Source organism: Rhea americana, unplaced genomic scaffold (assembly GCF_003343005.1).
Source record: "Rhea americana isolate MKP2758 unplaced genomic scaffold, rheAme1 scaffold_238, whole genome shotgun sequence".
NCBI classification, from domain to species: Eukaryota; Metazoa; Chordata; class Aves; order Rheiformes; family Rheidae; genus Rhea; species Rhea americana.
The window spans coordinates 126,225-142,321 of NW_028186355.1; the positions used below are offsets into that span (position 1 = coordinate 126,225).

The window sequence follows — 16,097 nt, forward strand, 5'->3', positions numbered from 1 at the left end:
CGAAGTGGGGTCCTGGGCCACGGGCAGAGTGGGTGATGCCCCAAGAGGCCAGTCAGGGCTCTAAGGCCTATTAGTGCCCTCAGGGCCCTGAGAGAGAAGTGTTTGAACCCCTTTTGTCAAACAATCACCAATACATGAGAGTACAGTTAGGAAATCAGCATCATCCATGAGAAGCTTTGGAAGTGGTGATGCAAATAGCTCTCTTAAAATCTTGATGTAGTAGGAAGAAGGTTCAAGCTCCCTAAACTCCCAGGAGTATACCCTAGCTGGGTGTTTATTTTGAGAAAGGAAGAAGAGAGTTTTTCAAAACTTACAGGTAATACATTTTTAAAAAGACTCTCTGCCTTTAAAGTGAAAGCTCTGCAGCCTGTGTTAAAGTGCTGGATTAAGATTTCTTGCARCTGTTCTTGCTGCTACTCCTAATATGTTTTGCAGCCATAGGAAAGCCTGTGATTGTTCTTACCTTCAAAAAGTTGCTTTCTTCATTAAGCTTTTGATCCTTTGTGGAAATACAAGCACCAATTACTCTTAATACAATTTATTTGTTCACTGGAATTTACATATTTATTAAAGCACTGTCTGCCTCATTTAATCTTAAAAGTGAAAATAAAAGAGTCAGATATGAAGAGACATAGAAATACAAGGAAAACAAAAACAGACTTGAGGCAACCTCTTCCAGTAACAAGCTAAATTAAATGAAAGAGTAGTTCTACTGCACAGATCCTCTATGGAGAAACTTAGAAAACATTTCAAGTCAGTTAGCTTCTTAAAGCTAACTTAAACTAAAATTTTGTTTGCATATGCACAGTCCTTTCATTTTTAGCACATTTTAGCACAAAGCTTCAGATATTCTAACCAGACATAAAAAGCTCAGGGTACTGGTGACAGGATCCATCAACAGCCCCACAGGAGATGAGTGACCAACCAGGTCCAGAGCCATCCAGGGTGTCCAATCAGGAGCAGTAGGAGATGGGACTGGGGACACGGCTGGAAACAAGGCTACAACATGGGTCCAAAGGGTCCATCCATGTGACCTTCATGCAGAGAAATAGCAAGTAACTTAAAATACATGTTGCTCCTTTGGGGAAAAAACATCTGAACTCTGTGAGGAATATCTATTAAATGCTATTCTGGAGGATACTGAGCATCATTTCACAAGTATATTGATGAGTTTGTTAGATTTATTTACATTTATATTGACAAGCCTACTATAAACATTACAGTATTGGTTACTGCTCTTAATGTTAGTACTGATAACAAGACTATATGTTTGGGTTTTATTACGTACATTAATTTCTACTGATCTGTCACTGTATGCAGTAAAATATTGACTTAATAGGCATAATTAGAGGGTGTAATATTAAAAATAGTTCTCAGGATTGACACATACTCAAGATGTTGTCTTCCTAGTAAATTAATGGCAATAGTAAGGGCAGCAAGATTTCAAAAAATCATGTTCTTTTCTTAGAGGGACAAAGTTAGGAAAGAATTTGGTGCTAATAAGTAAGTGAACTCAATCTGCATAAAAGGAAACCATTGACAGCTCATTGTATTTGCACACACTGATGACAATAAAGAGAGTATTGAATGTATTTATATGAAGGTACCACAGTCATCTTTGTGCAGTTGAGCAATGAATGAAACAGGATATTTTTTCTACTGTTATTATAAACCCRTTTTTGACATAAGACCTTACTATGTTAGAGCAAAGCAAGTTGTATCCCTGTTTACGGGGAACGTTTCGGGTGCCATAGGTTCAGGAAGTCTGTTTTTAATTGTTAATTCAACTTGCATGCAGAACAAAACAACTCATAATATAAATCAACAAAGCAAGATTTTACAAGTACAATTGCAACTTTTTTTTTTTGATTAAATCATAAATAAAATCTCATTTGTCAAAAACACTTTTTTTTCCTCCCCCAACAAGATAAATACTTCTCTTTAGAAAAGTGTGACAGATAACAGATAAGGTTGAAAAGCAGACAATCAGCAAAGAATTCAGTTGCTTTCCCCTACATTAGGACTCTGAAGGGAAAGGCTCCAGCAAATGAGTGTCCTTGACTTACAGCACTCACCACCTGGCTAAGTAGTGAGCAAGAGGAGGATCTAATTCTACCTCTTAGCCTGGGTGAGGTGCCAGTGCTGTGAGCACCGGTTTGACTCCCAGAGCCAAGGAAAAGCAAACCCCTCTGAAAGAAAAAAAAAAAAAAAAAAAAAAAAAAAAGACTTAGAACAAAGGTAATAGATCTTTGTTTTCAGCTGCATTTCCAGCAGTTATGTCCTTTTATTTCCAAGGGACTCAGATAATGCAACCCAGATGCTTCTCTGGACATCAATTTAAAGACTCCAAAGATTTTTCAGGCAGGAAATGAAAAAATCTTTTCATAGTTGTTCACTTAAATGATTTTGCCTTCAGCTTTTTGACTTCTAACTAAATACAAAATTGAATGAAAAGTTATTTCAAATGACAAACTTTTTTCCAGAATATTTTGACATTGTTGGAACTTTCTCCCTCTGTTTACTGAAATTTCATTTTGGAAAAAATTGAACAGTTTTGTAGAGCTTAAAAATATATTTGATTAAAAGTAATGTACCTTTTAATGGAAAATGTTTTTTTCTAGAAGCTCTACTTCCTGCAGTGGAAATACACATTAAAGTCAGACTATTTTTTACAATATTTGCTAGACACTTTCTACAGAATGTTATATATCATTTATTTATTTCCACATAGGCAGAAGGTGTTTAACATCTCAAAGACAGATATATGTAGAATCTGAATAAACATACAGAGAATTTTTCTAATCTTTACCCCGCAGATTCTGTGATCCATGTTTAAGAAGGCATTTCACCATCCAGCTCCCACACATTTAAATGGAATTCAGACTTTGAAATGCTTTTCAGCCTAAATGCTTAGGTCGTTCTGTGGAAGCTTGTTTAGAGTGATAGTTGTAACTCAGGGATCACAGCACTGAAAAATAGGTGTGGGAGATACCACCTAGGTTATAGGGAGAACTGAGGTTCAATAACAGTGAGCTGCTCCTTTCAGTGATCCTTGCCTGCAGCCTAAAGAACACTAAATTTGAACTCTTAGGAAACAAAGAAAGAATTTTCTTTCAGCCTCTAACAGGGATTGCACTTTATAATAATTCTTTCTTTTTAAAATTGGAAGTAGAAATAAAAATACCRCAAGCTTGCCTGACATGATGATCCTACCAAACTCAAGAACAAAGAAATTACTGTAAATTACGTTAGAAAACCTGCCAGAGGGAAGTTTCCTGGTTCAAGAAACTTAGATGAGTTTCAGTTATTGTTGGATAACTTTTTGCAAACTGARTGCTTTTCAATATTTAAGCTTTTGAATTTACTCTTATTTATGAAAACATGTTTTTATAGATATTGATATCTATAAACCCTAGTTTTTATACTTTAACCAACATTTTAAATAACATAGAAGTCTATTGTGTAAAAAGGTCACAAAAGCAGATATTGGTTTTACTGGCTTTAGACAAAATTTAATCTTTAATTCTTCTCTTTGGGGCTTAAATGCCTTTAGTTTTCCACACTGTAAAAAAGCAAATACCTCAAAGAACTTCTCCTCTAAGGGCCACAAGCCAGGTGTTCCTATCTTTCACATATAAGCTGCAAAACTCAATAAAACATTGCTATCACCTCCTGCTTCAGCAAAACTCCTTTTCCCCCTTCAATTTTCTGCTTTATTTCTGCAAGAATTCTCTATATACCYTATCAAGAAGTTATATCCAGCTGAGTTCAGTGATAGACATTCACCCATTGGCAAACACAGCTGCTTCTTAAATTCTACTTGGCTGAAATAAAGCCCTGTGAGGTGAGCAGGCTAATAAGGTTTTCTTTCTTTTAGTGAAAACTTTGCATGAGCCTGTTCCATGTTGTACTAAAGGTCTAATCTAGTTAAGAATACCAATAACAGTGGCAATAGCTGATGGGTTTGTAAGCTGATTTGCATAATGAAAAATCAGTATTAACTAATTAACTTGGGAAAATCATGTTTGAAAGAAAGTATATTCTTCCCTTTGGAAAATAACAAAATATGTGGAAAGCTTTTGATTGCCAAGAAGACCAAGTACAAAGCAAAGGGAAAAGTTCACATTGTGAAATATGGTGATCCAAAAGAAAATGTAGCATGAGAAAACTTTTACAACTGATCCAATAATATAGGAAATACTCTTCTGAAGAAATCTTGCAAGTGATCATTTCCCTACATGCTTAATGGGTTATCAGGTGTGCAGAGAATTTGGTTCATTAAGACTGCTGGCTGAAGGGCCCTGATTTCTAACATCTGAGAAAGCCTAGAGCAAGCACTAGTGGTCGGCAGTACASGCTAATGAACGTAATCTTTTGCAACGGATACATGCCAGCTGCTCAGTACCTCTGTGTGAAAGATTTTACATAGCAATGCCCCACCACTTCTCTCCATTAATATAGGTCACACACTGTCCATCAGTGGAGTAATAGTTCCTGTTATTCTTGCAATTGTCCATAAGCACAGAGATGAGAGAATGGCAAAATTACAGGATGAGAAGAACTGGAGAGAAAGAGTTCAGGCAGGTTTGCTAGTAGTTCCCATCAAAACATCTTACTCTTTGGAGAAGATTCCTGAAAGGACAGGTCTGCAGGCACAAAAGAGTAGGAATTTGTGTCTGCAGCCCTTCCCTACAGAAAAATGTGGGGAGGTGGGGAGGGAGGGGGTTGCACTGCTGCCTGCCCAGTTCCTCTGAAGGAGCACACTGGAAGGCAATTAGGGCTTACGTTGCGTTGCACTGCTTGCATTATCTGAGGATCTGGGCTGCTAAAAAGAAGTGAGACAGAAAGGAGAGTGATAGCTCCTTGTTTATTGCCTGTATTAGCTGTTTCTGAATTGGTACAGATGGATCCTGGGTAACCTTGTTATTATGGCAGAAAAACTTCAAAGAAGAGCATCCTATCTTCTCGGAGTGGCAGCTGGTGAAGGTGGACTGTGAAAAAGGCTTGCATATTTGTGGCTTTAGGCATTTTGCTTCCTAATATATCTCATGTTTTGCTGAACTGAACTTAAGCTGCTGCAGTCGCTTCAGGGTATTCGCAGAAGGCTAACTCCACTTTGAATRGAAATGCTATAAATGTCAAACTCCTCTGTGATTACTTATGTGCAAATTTACGTTGTATCAGTCATTTACAATATGACAATCAAAATGGTAAGGTCAGAATTCAGAGAAAGGTCAAAATTCAGCATTTTATACCTGAAAATAATGTGCCACTGAAAACCATTTGACAAGCTCTGGTTAAAAGCTGAGCTCAAGTGGAACAGCTGATAAATACCACATGTCCTTTCCTTAGCTATTGGACATTAAGCTCCAGAAACTACAACGAACTTGTTACAAACTGCCTTCATKTGGTTCCTGAAAATATTTTCCCTCCTATTTTCACTATGGAAATGCTTCACTGTAGAGCGATTGTTCCTGTGAGCACTTTGTGCAGTAATTCTCTTTCTCAGCCCATGACAGTTTGGACAATCCCACTCCACTAAATTCTTTAGATTCCAAATCTTTTTGTAGATCTAGAGCCTAGTCATACTTAATTTAAGTCAATTTTAAAAAATGCATTTATTTTGGTGGTGGAGGATCAAACCCTTTTGGCAAGGCATTTTACCAGCCTTTAGAAGAACTAGTGATAAATGGATTAAACAGTTATATTTACTTGACTATCTCAGTCAAAATAAATTTATTCTTTCTGTTACTTTCCATTAGCAATCTGATATTTTTACTATCTGATTGTCCTTTTTCTTTTTACCCTCCTTATCTATTTCTGAATATTTGATTTATTCCATATAAGACCAAATTCTCTTTTTTCCTCCCTCTTACTAAGGAAATTTGTGGTATATGTTGATGATTTTTTTCTACCTATAYATCTTCTGTTTTGCAGTGTTTTAGTTTTCTATTACATGCACCTCAGCATTATTCAGAAATCAGAATTTTCAGAATTCAGAAAAAGCAAGAAAAGATGTATTTCTGATTTTCCCTCAGAGAGAAGAAGAGCCATTGAATAAGTAAATTATACTGGTAGGGCACCAGAGCAGAATTTTGGAGCTAATAATGGTTCTCAGAGGATTAGTTGCAGTAAATTACTCAAGTTTCATAGACCAGAGGGCATAGGGTAACTTAGTAGTAATAGAGAAGGAAAAATTCTTCTCCCTCAAGGAAAGAGAGACAGTTGGAGAAAAATAATCTAAAGCATTTACTCAGTGGAAGTATCTAGAGAAAAAAATGCTAGAAAAGAATAACTAATATCAGTGATTGGCAAAATAGTGACTTCCTATATGATCCAACTGCAAAAAATATATCAGTGCAATTTTTTGTGACAGTATGACATCATGGAGAAGTACCCCTGCATTTGTAATAGTGCATATAGATCTCATCAAGACCTTACTTTAAAAATATTTTAAGCATTATAGGCGATTTAGGAAAAAAAGAATGAAYGTTGACAGGAATTGAAGAGACTACCATATACTAAAAAAAGAAGATAAAAATAGTTGATTACATAATGATTCATGGTAAAAAAGGACAAAATCATAGGCTATAAAAAAAATGATGACTGTAAATATCAGGAAAGGGAGATCTATCTTGTTTGGTGTCAAAAGTTATAAACAGAAACAATAGATTAAACCTAGGAAAAGAAAGAAAACCTGGTGAATATCAAGGTAAAATGAAAGTTGTAAGTTGTATTTTGTTCTGTGAGCAGTAGYTGAAGAGACTCCATAAAGTAGGGGATATATACACATGGTTATAGGACAGGCCAAGTGACCTGTCAAACTACTTCACTTGTAAGATTCTGTTAGCTAAATACTGAGAATAAAATTCCATTAACTGCAGTATAGCTCACACTTTCAATAAAAGAAGCTAAAACAACACCTTGTTTCTGTGCAATAGAAATAAAAATTATTTTACTTAATATGTAAATTATCTTTGCCTAAATTGGTGAAGACTGTAAGAACTGGTGCATTTAGGCCTTCACAACTTCATCCTGCAATTTTCTGATCCTGCAATGTGATGCAGATGTGCACTTGCTGCTGTAGTGCTATTATTTGCAAAAAGATGCCAGGTTGTTTCATTTCATCCACTCAGATTCCCCCATCCTCTGTTTACAGAGACAGTGGCAAGAATGAAGCACATTGTCAGCCACCCTTCCCTGTGCTGGGCCAGTGATAACAGTGATAATTACACAGGATTTATACTAGCTTAGACCTGCTTAGGATCCAGTATGTGACAATGTTTACTCTGTTGGGAAAAGAATGACTAACACTAGCCTACTAATGCCTGATGTAACCATTAACTCAAGGGCAGTCACAGAAAAAGCTATAAAGGAGGTAAAATCAGTAGAGGACAGACACTATTTGCTAAGTTTGCCAGCTGTTGATCTAGGGTASTGAGTTAATTTTTGAAGGAAGAGTTTGCCATCAGAGTTATTTCAGAGTCGTGTGTGTTCCCACACTTCCCATAGGGACTGTATCTTGCTGGAATATGGATCCTAGTGTGGGAGAAGTGGCGAGGATGGTACAACCAACTTTTCTTCCTGAGCTTGTTCGTTGTCATTACCTGTTTTGCTAYATTTTATGGCTCCTGCTTCCAGGTGGCAATTTATAGCTTAGCTGAATAAAAAAAAAAAAAGGATATTTTTCTCCTTATTTTATGGATATAATCTTTTATTGTGAGAAAGCAACAAATTACATTGTGTTTCCAAATGCTACTGGAAAAGGCACAGGCAGTACACTAGGGCAATTTTTCCTGGGCACACCATTTCCTAAGGCAGTTCAAAGAAGATACTGAAGAAATGCTCACTCCTTTCTTCCTTTTCCTGTGCTATGACTGGCTGATATAACATGCATTCACATGCTGCAATGCTGTCCAGTAGAAAAGCAGCCACACCATACAGATCAGGATAATATCTGCTGTTGGCTTGCTTTTGGACAGCTCCTTCACTTTGGCTTGCTTCAGCATCTGGTTTTGAAAGTAAATTAATTTAAGATGGCAGTTCCTTTGCTTGCAAAGTAATTTTAGGCCTCTCTGGGCAATCAGTCTGAAATGCAAACCAATTTTGAGCTGGGTTTTTTAGTCTATGTCATGGCAAGAAGAACAAGGGCATGGCAAGTGCACTTCTGAATGCAGGGTCTGTTGGCATTCCTGGTTTTCTGAAAGTGGAAAGTTTTCTAGCCCTGTAACTGTAACTAATAAAACTGAGGGGATTGTATGTAGTATGTTGGAGTAACTTGCTAATGAATTTGCTCTCATGGCTGCTAAAACCCTATCAAGAGCCATGATGATGCCCTTATTTGTTCATTATAAATGTAACTTGTACAGTGTATTACTGCAGAAATTTGCTAATAATTGTTTATGTAATGGGCTCTTTTAGAGGTAGTTTGATACTGGTTATGTTTTAGTTGGAAAGGTCACTGGTATCCATGTTATCACTTTATTTTTTGTAGGTTTTTTTTAACCCTTCAAATTGGTAATTATTAAAATTTGTCTTTATGTAATTTCATTGAATTTTAGGCTAAAATCAAGTATCAAGTTATAGAGCTTCTCAGATAAAATGGACTTGAACCTCTAAAATAACCTCTAAAAATGAGGCTTCCTGCCCCATGGGGTCTCCAGCACACCTTCAGATTATGCACTGATCCTCAGTTTGAGTAATCTTTTATGATCATGTTGACATTGTCCTTTATCACATCCTGAGTAGTTCTGTACAGTAGGAAAGATGCTTTCATCTCCTGTGGAGAGAAATTATTTTTGATTCTATACACCTCTAATTAGTGCATGAAAGATAAAGTGTATTATCTTTAGGTGCCATCTGCAGCCAACAGAGAGAAACTCTAAGGATGATTTCTTCCCCTTCACCCATCCTTCAGCATTTAAAGTGAACTCCAGAAGTTCCTGCAGGGAGAGTCTAGGTCATCCTTGAAGCAGGCATCTCAGCTGGATGTCTAAAGTTAACTATATGAATTGCATAGTAGCATTCAACTCTGAGTTTTAACCACCTACATGTTAGGCTTCTGGACCCAGCTATTTACTCAGTCACTACATGGACCTCCTGGCAAGGATAAATGCAGATATCCTCTAGATAGAAACCTCTACAGCGTAATTCATCCTGACTACTATAGCATCTATCTCTTTCTGTTAATGGCAAAGAGCGTCTGGAGTGACTACCTTGGAGTAAACACCTACCTATTAGGTGACGGAGAGACGTCTCGTCCTAAGTGATAAAATATCAGTTTGTCAGCTCAATCTTTTAGCTTATCCAGTGGGATAAAATAGGCAGTAGGATGCAAACTGCCCTCTAACAGTCTATTAATATGATTCAAAATTATTAAGTTGTGACCTGTCTGAAAGGTTGGAAAATAGCTCAGTCTGTTAACTCAATTTCCTGTTAACTCAATTACTTTCAGCTGAACAGTCACTATACTAACTTCAAGCAATGCAGCAGCCAGCTAYAATATTAGTTGGATACTTAGAGTGCAACCAAGCTTTCAACCTAGTTATGGTGTCCTAATAGAGGAAAAAATACATTTCACTATAGGTGCTTTGAATGCATAAAGGGAAGGGATGGATAAAGGAGGATTGTTTAAGTATGGGTAAAAGCTATGAATTTCAGGAAGATTCTAATTTTCTCAAGTCTTAGTACCTACTCTTAGTAACAATGCCTAAAATGAATTGTAAGGGTTTTCTTTTTTAATATCTTATGTTTATAGTGTTTGAAGTCCTCTAAAAATTCTCCTAATAATTCCTTAACCCTATTGCATGCACATGTGAAAAATTGGCTGCTACATTGAAAAATTCCTCACACAGTTATACAAGCCGGTTTTGGACAAATTGCTCAGTATTGGCTTGTGCGGTCTTGGATGAGTTCTGTGGTGTAGAAGCAAAATAAAGTGCGAGTTTAAAGTTTAGTTTATTCCAGTGATACTTGCTGCTGTGTGCAGAAATTAAATGTTTTGTCTTGCTCAAGGAGGAAATAAGTGTCCTGAAAATTGACGTTTTACTTTGGGCAATTAGGAAAAAAACAAAGAGCCTATATTTTAAAAAAAGGTCATTAATTCTAGGGGCTGCATTGTCAAAGTACCCATCTTTAATTCAAAATTTCTGAATGGCTAAAACAATATAAAGAACATTTAATGCTTCTGGAGAAAAATACATGGCACTAGAAACTAATGGGCAGCTCTGGAAATGGGGAATTTGGTATATTTCTACTTTGATTTTCAATGCAAATGTGCACAGCCTTTAAAGGCTTTTATCTGGCAGACAGTCCTGCACTGTGTCTCATCTGTTGCATTTTTATGTTGTCTGACATATGCGTAGCCAAAAGGAATTATGTGTCAGCCAATTTAAAGAAAAAAGTTTAACTCAAAGTGACATTAAAATATTGTGGAATTCAAAGAATACAGTCCTGAAAGGGTCCTCAGGAAATCATGTGATCCATTTCTTACTTTCCAAAGTTAGGATTACTCATACCTATAACTTTCTTGAAAGATTTCATGGCATTCCTAGACAAGATATGTTAGTGCTTATCTCCCCTTAGTGGTGTAAGGTTTTCTAACATTTAATTTAGAGTCTTTGTTAATGTGATTTAATTTCAAAAGTTGTTTTCTAACCCTTAGTGATATGGAGAACACAAACATTTGTTCATCCCTTTTTAACCCTTTCACTCGTTTACATAGTAAAAGCTGAAGAAATAGGAGCCTGTCATGATTAGCTAATCTGTTACAAAGTTTATTTTCTATTTGTAAGCAAGCATAWTCAAAATTAATACAACAGGAGAGAAAGAGCTGTTCCTGAAAATTTTGACACTGCTGATATCATAGTAGCAGCGGAATTTCTATATTCTTTTGTTACGTTCAAAGAAACATCTGTCATAGGTGATTTACTCTTAGTTTCCTCAACATATAAGCAAGAAAATAGCAACAAAATCAGGATCCAACACAATCCTACATAATGCTTTAGGACTTTTTATCTCTTTATCTTACTTTCATGTTTTGTTGGTTTCATAATGAACTACTCACAGGTGGTTTTGTTAGTGAGTTCAAACCCTTTGTTCTCTGAAAAACAGAATTGAAAAGAAACGATTCACTTTGTTTTATACAAGCGTTCCAGAAGTTCATGTATCATTTTATGTAGACAATTTTAGAATAGAGTCAAGCATAGAAGAAACTGTAATAGTTCTCAAATGACTAGTTGAAGAGTATCAGAACTACCCTCCAGAAATTCTATTTCCATGCTGCAAAGAATTAAACCAGAAATTAAATGTAATCTATATGTGAAAATCTTATGGGAATTGTTATTTCCCGAAGTTATTCCTCCAGGACCTAAAAATATTGGGTAATGCCGTGTTGCAATGTAGCATCATTTTTATAAYGTACAACGATATTTTAAGAATGTGTATGATAAATAACTCATTAACATTGCTGCCCAGAATCACCATTTCACTTACCATGGGTCTTCCTGAATTTGTTTTGGCACTAGTCTTTATGACTCCGTGTGGTTCTTTTTATACCTTTTATGTGTAGATGGATAGCCTGGGAAGACACTTACCATTTCAATACTGCTTTGCAATCCAAATGAACTGCTACCTCTGCAGCTTTCAGAAGTCATTTAAATATGTGTCACAGGCAGGTGAAATAGTTCAGAGGCAGTTTATAATGCAGATTTTCTTTAAGGCCACATTCCAGCTGAGTTAGAAGGTGCAGAAACTTACTGGTATTAGAGCTARCTGGTAAGCAATCTTCCACCCCCAACCTTATGAAAGCTTTGTGGGTTTTTGTTCTGTGTTGTTTTTTTATTTAGATGCAAGTAGTCACTCTGATACAGATCAACATTTATGACCTGATTTAATTCACATTTTTCACTGCAAACTTAGTAATTTTTCTTTAAACCCCGTAACAGATGTAGCAGGGTTTATTTCTAAGCATTCTAGTAAACTGTGATTCTTATTTATTTAACTATTTTTTTAAAGCTGTTCTACAAGTGGAAAAAGATTCTGTGAGATATTCTAGGTTTATAACTATTTATATTCATAAAATCATAGAATCAGTAAGGTTGGAAGGGACTTCTGGAGATCATCTAGTCCAACCTCCCTGCTCTGCAGGGTCACCTASAGCATGTTAGACAGGGAGGCATCCAGGCAGGACWTGAAGATCTCCASAGAAGGAGACTCCACAGCCTCTCYGGGCAACCTGKKCCAGTGCTCCRTCACTCTCACAGTGAAGAAATTCCCCCTCACGKTCAGGYGGAACTTCCTGTGCTTCAATTTCTRCCCATTGCCTCACCTTTCATATAGGAATTACAGTAAAAATTCCATTTGTCTGWTTTTTCACTATTTCTGGTGGAATTAAATCAGGAGTATCCTCTAGTAAAGTGTGTGCAGAGGAGAGAGAAAGATTTCTTCTTGATACATGTAGATGGAAATAGATACTMCTTTATTTCAGATTTCTGTAGTAGTGATATGTAAACCAGCAATAGGTAAATAATGCAAAAATTTGAGAACTAACTCTCTAGAACCCTTGAATTTCTTATAAAACAAGAGAAAGATGTTTATAATTATGACTTTTTATTACCTAAATCTCCAAACAGACTTCTAATGCATGAATAGTTATTGACATGTTTTAATGAGTTTTTGCTCTCCTTGACTTCACAAGCAGAGTGAGAAAAAGCAGACTCAGCAGGGAAGTTCTGAATGCTCAGGAAAAAGCTAATCTAACTGCAAGAAGGTCTCAAGAAAATCCTTGAGATCAAACTCAAACAAAAATCTATCAATGAAACACACTTTAAAGCACTTTTTTTTTTTTTTTTTAATTTGGACAGCCATTCTGTTAAAAAGTAAAAACACCGAACTGAGACTAGTAGGGAAAATAGTCTTCTCAAGCAAATTTATACACTTCTATGCTGATGGGTCAAATGCTTTGAAATGTGCAGTTGCAGCAGAAGAGGCACTGTCATTTGTGCTTCTAGCTGCCACAATCCAGGGCTCCCTGTGTTAAGGTAAGATACAACTGAAGATGATTTTGTCTAAAGAAGGCTGCCTACACCTGTACTACCATCTCTGCTACACGTGTGGAGAACTTCCAGCCAGGGCATAGGACAGCAGCAGTGAACTGTAATGTGTTGAGTCACTACAGCTTGATTTGTGAGAGCTTTTTTCCAGGTATTCTCATTCTTATGGAAAATGAGGATTTTCTGTGCTTTCCTCTGCCTGCCTCTCTTAACATGTGTACACACCATATTGCAAAACAACAGCCAGAAAAAAGCCTCTTCTCTCATATATCTTGCATGTACCTTTGCTTTGGACAGTGATATGTCTATGAGCTTGGTGTAGAGGTTAATATTATTCAATAAAGATAGTTAATTATTCCAGGTCAGTATCGTAAGTGGTATGTTCTACCCTCACATTTCTCAATGACTATAGCATGATTAATATACTTCAGGAAAATGTAGATGGAGAATATTAACAAGTATTTTGAATGTCTTCCACACTGGTAATTCACAAGCGGATTACTTTTGAGTAACAGAGGAAGGGGGTCTGGTATATAAGACACTCTTTTGATACAAGAGTAAACCAGCAGCAGAGGGTAAGAAGCAGCATTTTCCATGATCCAGKGGTCTAGGTATCCTAGCCAGAAAGGAATCAGAAATATATAAAAAAACTAGCGAGTGATCTTTGTATTCTGTAGTCTTTATCRTGGAATGGATGCAGAGCAGATTATACACCCCTGGAGAGAGGCTGTCTGCTTCTCCCTGCCACATACCCTTTGAACTCGTGCATGTGGAAAGAATCAAGYTCTAGACATACCCATTAGTGTGCAAGAATAGGCYAGTGGGCTCATTCTTGTTAAAGACACAATCCCAAGTGTGCATTATGTTAATGAATGTGGAATAACAATGSCTTAACATTTACTTAGATGTATCAGTTACCTGCACTGTATTGATTTTYATCAGTGAGATTTGGGGGTGAGATAGGTTTCTTGTTCTATTGTTATTTATTTAAGCTGGAGTTGTTTCCTAAGCAATTTTTGGACTTGGGCTGAGTGAGGGAAGGGTGTCTCTTCCTTTCCTCTTATTCTTTATTAAAGCTGCTACTTTCAGTATGTGCATATGATAYGTAGGAATAAATCTTATTTGACAGAAAATCATTTCACCCAGCTTGCTTTTAGCTTTCACCTCTGAAGATACAACTTAGAAGTGCCTTGGCACAGACTGACATAAAACACAATGAAAAATGAAAAGCAATCTGGTAAATAAGAAAATTCTTATTTACTAATTTTGATAGTGCCTATTGCTATGGAGTTTGGCAGGGAATAAGAAAGACTAAAATGTAAATTAGATATGCCACCATCAATTAGGTATTCAGAACTGGAAAAGGCAAACAAACAAAACCGTTCATGCCATCCTTAAAAGCTTAGATCTGAGCCCTGGAAGACGCTGAGTGCAAACAGCATTTTGGGAGGCCTCCCTGGAGAGCCATGCTGCCCATCAAAGGGCTTTTCTAGCCTGTACAAGTCAGAGGTAYTCTTGCATATGCAAATAAGCTAGTCCCAGAACAGGAAAAATCATAGCTGCAGAAAYGCAGTACGGTGCTGTACATAAACTAAAAGCTCTGCAAAAACAACTACACTGTATCTACTCYGCAGAATTGTGCATGGGACAGAAACCTTCCCAGTATGATCCGTATGGATTAAAYCTTTAGGCTTTCAGTTCTAGAAGGCACAGTGCAGCACCCCCATGAAGAGAGAGTCTGCTCAGGTCCTGTAGTTTCGAAAAACTAAAAATGGGCTATACCAGATTAGTAAGCCTGACTACTTCAGGCTCAGCACTGTTCTGTACCACTTCCAGGACACAAGCTKGTGTCTCTACCTTGCTCTGCCTTGCACTGTACCCTTTATATAAACTAGTTTGTTTGGAAATAACAGAGGAAACTCTTCTCTGGGCTCCACAATATGATGCAGACATACTCTCAGGGTAGTTAAATGTAACAGTAGACAAGAGACATTGTGAGTTTTCAAAAAACTTTAACTGCTGTAATACAGTAGAGGACTCTGGTTCTTAGGCTCTATGTTTTGCTAGCATTTAGGAACTATTTTCACTTGGAAAGGAAGGAAAATATTCTCTCAGGCTAAGCATGCATGCAAGCTCTCTCATCTGGTTGCAGGCTTYATGTACATCCTGGAGTATATGGAAGTGCACTACTTTCCCTGTCTCTTCCCCAGTGCCCTGGTTSCTATAGTAAGGAAGCCTGGTGACAAAGGCCAGAAGAAGCAGTATGAATTCTGCTCAGCTCCCTGACCTGGATGCTCAGTGAGCAAGCTGCGAAGATGTCCGTAGTACACACTGCCTGGCCAATCTCATGCAGCCTCAGCTCATTAGCTCCTGGACAACATGGGGCTTTAAACAGCTGCACTAGTACCTGAAGTGGCTTGTTCATGTAAAAATAAAAACAGGTGATAATCATTTATGATGGCCTGTCTCTGTGGGTAGCTAAACACAGTACCTACTGGAGGTGCTGAATGGAATTAACCCGTAATTCTCAGAAAAGCAGTCTAAATTCTCTAACCTGGAGCTGAAGTAGTACTGTGGAAGATATCTACACAATATGGGCTAAAGGAAAAGAAAGTGCATTTTGTCAGAGGCATAGGGTGACAAGCATTGCAGGGCTGTATTGTTGTCCAAGGTGCAGTGAAATCCATTGGTTGTCAAACAAGCAAGCAAAGAAGACTGAAGCCATGTATGCAAATGTTTTCCTAATTGTTGTTCCTCCTCCTTACAGCCYGTTTCTTAAATTATCAAAGATGTGGCCACAAAGAATCCAAATAGTTGTTTAGTAGGTTACAGTAAGAGTGGAAACACTTTAGCACGCTTGGGAACAGATTCCTAAAAACAGGTTAGGTTACTCTTGGGAAGATATTAGAGGAAAAAAATGGCAGAACAGAGYTGCTCTATTTTCATCTGATCTACATTATTTTGAGTTTATAGGCTATTGTGGTGCTCCAGCAATAATATGCTTTTGTGCATAACCCAAGAGAAGCTTGGAATACCATGGAGGTG

General features: G+C 37.1%; 1 long non-coding RNA gene across 1 annotated transcript in view; it reads right to left on the minus strand.

Moving 5' to 3' along the window:
• Positions 1-622: 622 nt before the first annotated feature.
• LOC146595133 (uncharacterized) overlaps positions 623-16,097 on the minus strand; it is a 47,266-nt gene continuing 31,791 nt past the window's right edge. Inside the window, exons 2-3 of the long non-coding RNA XR_014896002.1 lie at positions 11,066-11,101; positions 623-1,034 (exon numbers count right to left, since the gene is read on the minus strand). This is a non-coding gene — a long non-coding RNA (uncharacterized LOC146595133). The remainder of the gene's footprint in view (positions 1,035-11,065; positions 11,102-16,097) is intronic.